The sequence below is a fragment of the Gossypium raimondii genome, chromosome 3 (genome assembly GCF_025698545.1).
Source record: "Gossypium raimondii isolate GPD5lz chromosome 3, ASM2569854v1, whole genome shotgun sequence".
Taxonomy (NCBI): Eukaryota; Viridiplantae; Streptophyta; class Magnoliopsida; order Malvales; family Malvaceae; genus Gossypium; species Gossypium raimondii.
Window position 1 is genome coordinate 24,852,170 of NC_068567.1, and position 10,333 is coordinate 24,862,502.

The following is a 10,333-nucleotide window of genomic DNA, read 5'->3' on the forward strand; positions in this document are numbered from 1 at the left end:
AATGAGAGTATCATTTAATAAAGTCATTTTAATGATTATAATAAGCTTGGTAAATGTACTCATGAGTATATTTTATTATTGTAGATTAATTATGGAAAACAACACAAGTTCTTTATCATTGCAATCAGTCCTTGAGAATGACAAGTTGAATGGCTTGAACTTCCTTGAATGGTTTCGTAACTTAAAAATTATCCTCAAACAAGAATAAAAATTATATGTCATTGAAGAACCCATTCTTAATAAACCAGCAGCTAATGCTTCTAGAGCTAACAAGGATGCTTATAAGAAGCATCTTGATGACAAGTTAGACATAGGATGTCTAATGCTTGCCACTATGACTCCTAAGCTTCAAAAACAACATGACGATATGATTGCCTATGATATGATTCAGCACCTCAAGGAATTATATGAGGGGCAAACAAATCAAGAGAGGTATGAGACCTCTTAAGCTCTGTTTCGATGCAAAATGGTGGAGGGAATCTTGTGGGAATTCACGGCCTCAAGATGATAGGCTATTGAAAGCCCTAAAAAACTAGAATTCCCTCTAGGTGAGCAATTGACCACTAATGTTATCCTGTAATTGTTGTCGAATAGTTTTAGCCAATTTTTCCTTAATTTCAACATGAATGAAATTAATAAGACTATTACACAGTTGCTCAACATGTTATGAACTGCTTAAAGTAGCATGAAAAAGGTTGGGCCTAAGCCCATTTTGATGATCCGCAAGGCAAGGGCAAAGGAAAGGCTAAGGCTAAGGCCAAGCCCAACAAAGGAAAAGCTACATTGAAACCTAAAGGAGGAATTTCTAAGGAAGGAAAATGTTTCAATTGTCGTAAGATCGGACACTAGAAGAGGAACTGCCCTTTGAAGAGGTTAAGAAGGCAAAGGAAAATGGGGCGCCCGCTTCAGGTATTTATGTTATTGATATTAATTTATCAATATCTACTTATTGGGTATTAGATACCATATGTGGTTCTCATATTTGTACCTCTGTTGTTTATTGTAGTCTACTCAAAAAATCAAGAAATATGAGATTGGACTATACAAGTGTGACTATTCCATGACTTTGATCTAATCTAGATATTAAAGGTAAAATGATATAATACATGAAAAGATTATCATAGAAAGGGTATGTCGAATCACAACTTTTTCTAACTTGGGTGACAATGATGCATTGCTAGATGCCACTTATTGCTTGTAATGTTAGAAACCTTCTAGTATTACTACCAATGTTACAAGAATCTATAGAGTCACACCCTATAGTTGAAACGAACATAATCCAAATACATTTGGTATTATATTTAGTTGTCACATGAATTAAATTAATTGTTGAATTAATTTATTTGATAGTTACATATTAAACACATTATATGTACAAACTTGTTGTACAAAAATAGAGAACATAGATATAATTAATATATGAATTTGATTCATACAAAATATTAATTTTATATATTTCACCAAATTTATTAATATAAACAGTTATATTAATTAATTTCAGTTAAAATATAAAAGACATGGAAATCAATATTCTTTTGGAAAGAATATAATTTATTTTTCTAACTTTCCCTTTGCATTCTTTATTAATAAGGGAATAATCCTATATTCTTTTGGAAAGAATATAGTTGCTTTTTCTAACTTTCCATCAGCCTTATCTATTAATAAGAGAATATTTTTAGTTTTCCTTTTTAATATGTAACAGCCCAAATTTTGGGCTAGTCGGAATAGTGGTTTCGGGACCACAAATTCGACGAGAAAAAAATTATTTTCATTATATTTTTATGGTGTACGATTTCACAAAATGATTTCGTGAAAATTTCGTTCAAAAATTTTGACGTTTGGGCACTCAATTTAGTCAAAAGGACTAAATTGTAAAAAGTGCAAAAGTTGAGTTCTACATGTTAGAAGTGTCCAATTGTTATGAAATTTTATATTGGAGGTCCTTAAATGGTAATTAGACCATTGGTTAACTTTTTGGAAAAAATGGCCAAGAGATAAGTGAAATAGGAAAATTTTAAGTTGGGGGCATTTTGGTCATTTAGTAATTAAAAGAATTAAAAAGGCCAAAATAGCCAAAAATTTGTCCATCTTCTCCACGGTGAACGAAATCAGCAAGGGGGAAGCCATATTTAGGGTTTTCAACCTTCCAAGCTCCATAGTAAGTGATTCCAAGCCCCGTTTTTAATGCTCTTTACGTTTTTGGAGTCCCGGTAACTTGATTTAGCTTATTCTAGCAATAATTTAATCTAGGGTTCATATTTGGAAAAATACCCATAGGTGAAATATGTTTATTTTGATGTTTTATGGTAGAATATGAAGCTTTGAATTATGTTAAATAACTTTTTCTAGTCGATTTTAAGTGAAAACGAGTAAATTGACATAATCGGTAAAAATACCTAATGTTCATAAGTAAGTGTTAGAGTGCGAATTTGATGTTTCCATAGAAGGAAAAAATGTTCAGCATGTCATAAAACATAAGAAAAAGGAATAAAGTTTAATTTCTGATCCTAGGGGCAAAATCGTAATTTTGTGAAACTTTAGGGGCAAAAATGTAAATTTTCCAAAATGTGATTTTTGGACTAGATTGAATAGTGTGAGTGTTAAATAAGTTAAATGTGTTATTATAAGTCAAGAAAGACAAGTAATTGACTTTGATTAGTGAAAAAGGAAAAAATTGAGAAAAAGTGAGAAATTTCCCGATTGAACATTCAGAATAAAAAGGGATACGAATGAAGTGAAAGAAATGATCACATGTGTGGCATGGACTCTGTGTAGGCCACTCTGTGAAAGTGAAAGTGATGGTCACGTGTGTAGTACTATGTGCAGGCTACTATGCGTACTGGATAGCTTTGATCACGTGTGTAGTACTATGTGCAGGCTACTACGTGCATCAGATAGTGATGGTCACATGTGTAGTACTATGTGCAGGCTACTATGTGAACCGGTATCATTAATTATAAGGTGGTTGCTATGTGCTGATCCCACCGTATATCATTGATTACAAAGGGTGGTTGCTGTGTGCGAAATCCACAGTGTATCTATTATTATTCCGAAGTGTTCATCGGGAAATTGACTAAGTGAAAATACATGAGATCATGTAACGATTAAGTGTGATTGAATGATGAATATATGTGTTGAATTGAATTGAATAGTGATTGAAAGTGAAAAAGTGAAATTATGAAAAAGTAAAATTAGCAACAAAACAGTTTTGGACGGTAACAATAGTGTGAATTTGAAAAATAACCAAAAATGGTGAAAATTTAATTAGAGAGTGAATAAGATTTTAAATGAAAGCTTAATGAGTCTATTTTTACATAAAAGAAACAGAGCAAGCAAAAAAGTTATATATTTTGAGATATTTGAATTTTAGTGAGGCAGGGTCGGATTGATTTCGGAATCCCCTATTCTGACTTTGGAAAATAATTAAAAATTGTCAAAAAATAATTATGAGTTATAATTTATATGATTAGAATCCTTAATGAGTCTATTTTCAAAGTAAATAAACGTAAATATCATCTAAATTTTTTACAATGAGATAATTCATTTTTAGTGAAGAGAGGTCAGAGATGTTGAGTAGTGAAACAGGGGTGAATTTAAAGAATAAACTATACTAATTGGCCAAGACAAAAATTCTGAAAATTTTATGGTAAGAAGATATGTGAGTTTAGTTTTGGGGAAAATTAATGGAACTTAATTTTGAGCTCTGTAGCTCTAGATAAAAATAATTTAGTGACTGTAACTCGACTAGACAACTTTGAATTTAAATATAAGTGAGTAGTGAAATTATGTATAATGCTATTTAAGCATGTTATATACATAAAGGATGTGGGATGGAGAGGAGGAGGAGTATAATAAAGTATATGAATGAATTGTGTATAATTGGTTAAATGTCTAATTATAATCGATAAATGTTGAAATAGGAGTGATGCTTATATTGGTGCATTACTGGTCATGGTAAGCTCATGAGAGAAAATAAAGTTTCGTAGCATATGTGTGTGGTATATTTGACATGAAATGATGTCATGAGTGGCTCATGAATTAACTCATGTTGGTAAGTTGATGCATAATTATAGTATTCAAATATATACATATTTGTAATATTTTGCTATGTGATTCGGAAAAAGGGGAATAAATAGCATACTGAAAATTCGGCCATGGTGCTAGTTTATGTTAAAGGAGTGTTTTATGGCATATCTTAAGTAATGGGATGTTATGAATTTTGAGATTAATTTGCTAGTCAAATAAATGACAAATGAATTGATTACGTATTCGTAATTTTGACATATGCTTGGTATATGAAACGTAATAATATATGCTTGAATAAACTTTAAGTATTCGAATGACATGGATTTGACGGTGATAAGATTCGAACATTGAATTCATGAAGCACATGTGATGTATTATTGTTGTGTGATAGCTTGGTTCGAGAAATTTGTTAGGTAAATGGTAAGTGAAAGCATTTATGGATATAGAAGAAAATTTGGAGTGAATATGAAATTTAGCTCAATTAAATGATTTCATCAATTAAACATTACCAGAATGTGTTAGTGAATTACATATTCGTAAATTGACATTCAAAGTTCAGTTAGTAATATATGAAAATAACATGAAAAGATTTATGATTGTGATTAATATTGATTCTGACTTAAAGTGGATTCTTCAATATTGGGTTGATTTAACGGATATATTGAGCATATGAATAGGTATGTATTGGGCCTCGTAAACCCTAATTAGCGACTGGAAGATAATAATTTGAAAGTTTTAATTTGGATGAAATTTTATAACTCAGTTTAATATGTTTATAAGTGTATTTATTCGGTAATGCCTCGTACTGCTCCGGTAGAGAACGGGTAAGGGGTGTTACAATGTGACATCACCAGATTCGGCCCTAATGTTTAGGTCGGGTTTGGGGTGTTACATAATATATGATATCAAAGAGGATAAGAGGATGATAATCCCTTAGTGTGTTAAGGTTACCAACTTAATAATTTAAAAGGTTTAGCAATCGTTTTTAAATCTCTCTGGCTTGGAATCGATATCGAATCAGCGGGATCCTTTCAACATTTTTAGTAAGAGAAGGTATATTTTCAACCCTATTTCAACCTGATTCGTTCCTCGTGCATGGATCCTTGGTTGTGGATCGTCGGAATAATTTTTTCGCTGTGCACGGGGTGTATCAGCGGTCCCGACAATATTTTCTATTGTTCCTGACTTGGTTAAGTGGCATGTATATAGGGGTCATATTATATAAGTAAATATTGGGATGTATGTAATCTTGTATTTAAATGATATTTGGTTTTTGAAATGTACATGTTATGCATTTAAGTGTGCGTGATGCATGGTGACAAGCTACAAATGAAGTCACGAATGGAAAAATTTTGAATGTGGAATGATTGGGAAAATGTGATAAATATAACTATGGTATGAGAATAGGATGATGCATAACAATAAATTCTTTGCTTCAATTACTAGTGAATGTATATAAGTAATATCTTTAATAGGTGTAATCTGGCACTTTGGTAAGTTATGCTTGAAACACATAGATGAACTATTTGGTTGACACAAAAGTTATGTTTGATGATGTATAAATGGCCATCTCAAATTGAAAAGATTTGGCATGTTATGGTATGAACTTCTGCAGGTCTTGAACAAGTAGTGAATGTGCATTAAGTATATTTTGGAGTGTTGGATTGGTTGAGCTTTACAATTGAAACATGTTGGTGTTATAATTGTTGGATGTTTGGCTAAGATCTAGATCTTGTTTTTGATGGTTCCAAAATGGCATAAAGGTTAGGCACTTTTAGGTTGAATCATTTCATGTTTATGTTTGGTTTTGGATGTGAATTGAACATGTTTTTATGGTACCATTTTATGTCTTTGGGATTGCCTATTTGAATAAATTGAATCAGGGTGAAATGGTATGAATTTAGGTCACACGGTTTACCACATGGTCGTGTGTCACACACGGTTTGGTGACACAACTGTGTGCCACAGGTATGTCGAATGCATGATTTGTGACACGATACTAGTTAGTTACACGGTTTGTTGGAATTTTAGATTTACGTCCGCACGACCTTAGTTTGTTACATGACCTAGCGACACGACCGTGTGACTTAGTATTTCATGACATCAGTCTTGTGCTCGGCTTCAAGGCATGACCATGTGATCCAATGTCACACAGCCTCAACTTGTCACACGGCCTAGCCATACGGTCGTGTGACCTCAGTTTCATGTTTTGCCTCACTTTTATGTAAAATTTTAAATTAGTCCCAATTTAGTTTTGAATTGTTTTTAGAGCTTTCGTAAGATCAGTTTAAGCCCTATCTTGCACGTAACAGGTTTTAATTGAATGATTGATATTTAATAATTTTTTAAAGAATTTTGAATTGAAATAGCATGTTCCTGTTCTGTTATTTGCTATAGCATTTCGTTATCTTATTTCGGCAACAGAGACGGGTTCGGGGTGTTACAACAAGAGCAGAGAAGACTCATGAGATTTGAAGGGTCTTTTGAAGGTGCATTAGCTACGAAAGCTCAGTAAATTTGAGGATAAAAGGGAAAGAAACATGAGAAGAACAATGAGGGAAATTCAAGTTCTGATTCTTCCATTACAAATACAAGAACAATGTAATACCCCATACTCGATCCCGCCGTTGAGCCCGAGCTATGGAATGCCACATTAGCCACCTAAGTGACTCTCCATTTAAAACCAACCTAACCTCCAACACACCACAAGTTAAAACATAAAACATGATTAAGTTACTAATATACAGTGGAATAAGTGCTTTCACCAAAACACTTAAGCTAACCTCTATTCAGGTGGTATTATAAGTTTAAGTAAACAATTATCTCATTAATTGTACGATACACATATCAACATCAAGGTTCGCTCTTAGCTTAACTTGCACATTCTAAGTCTTCGTAGAGTACGACTACTTAAAAAAGGGTAAGTTTCGCAAACAACCCCTACGTATTTAGATACTACGAACACATTTTGCAGGGTTTCTCCTATTCTGTATATAAAAAATTATTAAAGGTTCACAGGCAACAGTTCGCCAGTCGCTTAGGGTTCGCACTTTGCTCAGTTCAAAAACCTTGTCACTTTGCAGCAACTTTGGCAAACTCTATATAAGTTTGTCAGTTTTGATTATTTCATGTTTTCGCTTATGAAGAACACTCTGTTAGAAATTAAATACTTAAGTATGAATTTTTAAATTAAGAAAACATCAACCAGACTTGGACTATAATTTTGTACTTGAAATTTAGGTTTGTATATATAGTTTTATTGGTTCGCAAGAGCTATTAAAAATAAATATAAGAAACACTAAGTCCTAGCACAATCGGCGAAGTCAACAAATAGAAAGATATCTCTAAGCCCAAGCAGAAACCCGTATTGCCTTTATGTCCAGAGTTCGCTTGTACCACTTTTCTAGTGTTTATGCTTTGCCTGGATCACTCGCCTCGTTACTACACACCGTGTGATCTAACTGTCTATAGTGTTTAGAAAGGAGTGTGTGGGCTCTTGCAAACTCAGTGAATATACATTAAAAATATATAGCATGCACAAAAACATAACTAAACAAGAGTTTTAACAAAGTTACTATTCTGCGAACTGGGTTCGCCATATTTATGCGAATCCTAGTTTGCGGTTACCTGCTGTTAGTTAGCTTAAAGTAGTAAAACATATTTTTTTTAAAAACACTATCCTATTCACATGTTATTTTCTATTGGATAAGCGAATCTCCTTAAAACTCCTCACTTTGACTCAAAGAGTCTTAACATGTCCCATAAGTGTAGCATAAAGCTAAGCACTCTCCAAACACATCAAAATATCCCATTGAATAAAGTTTAGCTCGACATTCCCTTATTCCTCCTAACCTATCCTGGGGCCTCTCGCCAAAAACACAAAACATAAAGGTGAGTACTCACAAACCTATGGCATGCCATTATATCCAACGGTTATGGAAGATTATGGTGTCAAAACATTTACTTAAACATAAAGCTTGCAGTTCATAAGGAACTCACAAAACACTGTTTATAACTAGCTCGCAATATAGAGCTCACATATTACTATTCACAAAAGCACATATTTAAACACAATCACAAGACAAAGTTTTCAAGAAGGCTTACTATCGGAACTTAGGATAAAAACCTAAGCTCCTGATTAACTCGATAGTTCGCACATACAAGGGGCAACCCCTAAACACTCACCAGTTTGCTGAAAGCTTTAAACAAGATTCATCTTTCCCTTGTCTTTGATTGTAGATGGTTCTGTTAGGTTTTTAATTTCACAAGTTATTAACAGTCAAAGCCAAGCTCATTGGTGAACCCCAGCTCGCCAGGCCTACTGGCAAACACTAGCTCGTCAGGCCCCAAACTCCAGAATGTTACAAAAAAAAATGATTTCCCTCATTGTAAACACTTTGGAAGAAAGGGTCATCTACCTTTCAAATGTTGGAGAAAGCTAGGCTTGTAACACCCCATACCCGGTTCGATCGTAGGACCCGAGCTACAAGATGTTACTACCATAATTCAGAATTGAAAGCATTAAAATAATCATGCAACATTCACTCGTAACTAAATTTTAATCATAAGATGTGTTTTAAATAGAAATCAAGACTAAATCGAGTTTATGGAAGCTCTATAGGTGAACCAGGCATGAATTTGGACCAAATTGTAAGGTTTTGAAAAGTTGGACTTCACGTTGCAACGAGCCCTTCTCCACGTCATGACAATGTTAGACAGTGAGTCACATCACGATGTCGGAACACTTGACGTCGAGACGTCACAAACTGTCGTTCGACGTTGGGAAGCCACACCAAAGACTAAAATGATATATTTTTGGCCATTTAGACCTACACAAAACCAACTCAAACACATACTAACACATCCATTTAAGAAACCACAAATCAATTCAAGCTATTCCATATCAAAGAGACATTCTACTAAACAAAATAAACTAAGTAATCTTCACAACTTGTAACCCTAATCAAAACATATCAATTCCAATCCAAAAGATACATATTTAAACCTAAAAAGTAACTAACAATATGCCACAATGGCATCCTTACATCAATAAGGAGATAATAATATTATAAGTCATTCAACTCAATTGGTACCATTTATACCATTCATCCAATTCAAGTATGTAACATATGATACTATCAGATGTTTATACCAAATCATTTATTCCTTTAATCATAATGCACATATCAATACTCATCTATTTCTATCTCCACCAACTAGACATTACACCATTCACAAGCACAAACACTTATAAAGACTTGTAAACATACCATATAATGTTCAAGAACAAGTATTATATGTATATCTAAACCATCATCATCCAAAATAACGCTTATACATATCAAGCCTATATACATGCCACAAAATTGAGTTTTGAACGATATAAAAGTCTACCGAGACTGAATTTGGATCGTGTGATTTGTTGAATGATCCGATCATCAAGTTCCGTAAAATGCCAACTATAGAAAATAGAAAATGAAATAAAGTAAACATTAAACATGCTTAGTAAGTTCATGGGTTTTAAGACATTAAAACTCACCTCCCAACATAGCAACATATATAAATTAACTAATATACAATATCCTGTCATCACATTTCACAAATACAAGGTGAGTGTAATACATTTAATCATATAACATCTCAATTAATTTTATATAACAAAATTCCATATCATTCCATTATACTTCCAAGCTTTATCACATATAGATTATCATCCAATCAACATCTCATTTACAATAACCATTTAGCCCAATGAACTATAATAAACAGATATAGATACGCGAGTAACCACCCAAAACACACTTGATTGCTCAAACGAGATATACCATCCATAAACACACCTAGGCATTGAGTGCCAAGCCTGTAGGCTACACATCCCTCCAGAAACACACCTGGGCATTGAATGCAAAGCCCATAGGCTACACATCTCTCCAAAACACACCTAAATCTCCATAGAGATAACTTGGTAATCTGTAACAAATGCTGGATTCTGGTACAATCTTTAAGTTCCATACATCTATATCACATCTCATGTAAATCTTGTATAGCGCACGAATAACCCTATTGGCATGCCAATTGTATCCGATCTTATGTTCATTTGGGCTTAGTACACATAAGAGAATAACTCTTTACAATTCAGTCCCTTGTTCACATTTTGTACCAATTTGTAAACAATTCAAAATGCATTCAAATAATATAATTTCACAATTTAACCACATACATTGTATAAATATATAAAACTATACCGTATGAACTTACCAGGTCCAAACAACAATAACAGAAGTGTCAGGGACTAATCTGTAATTTT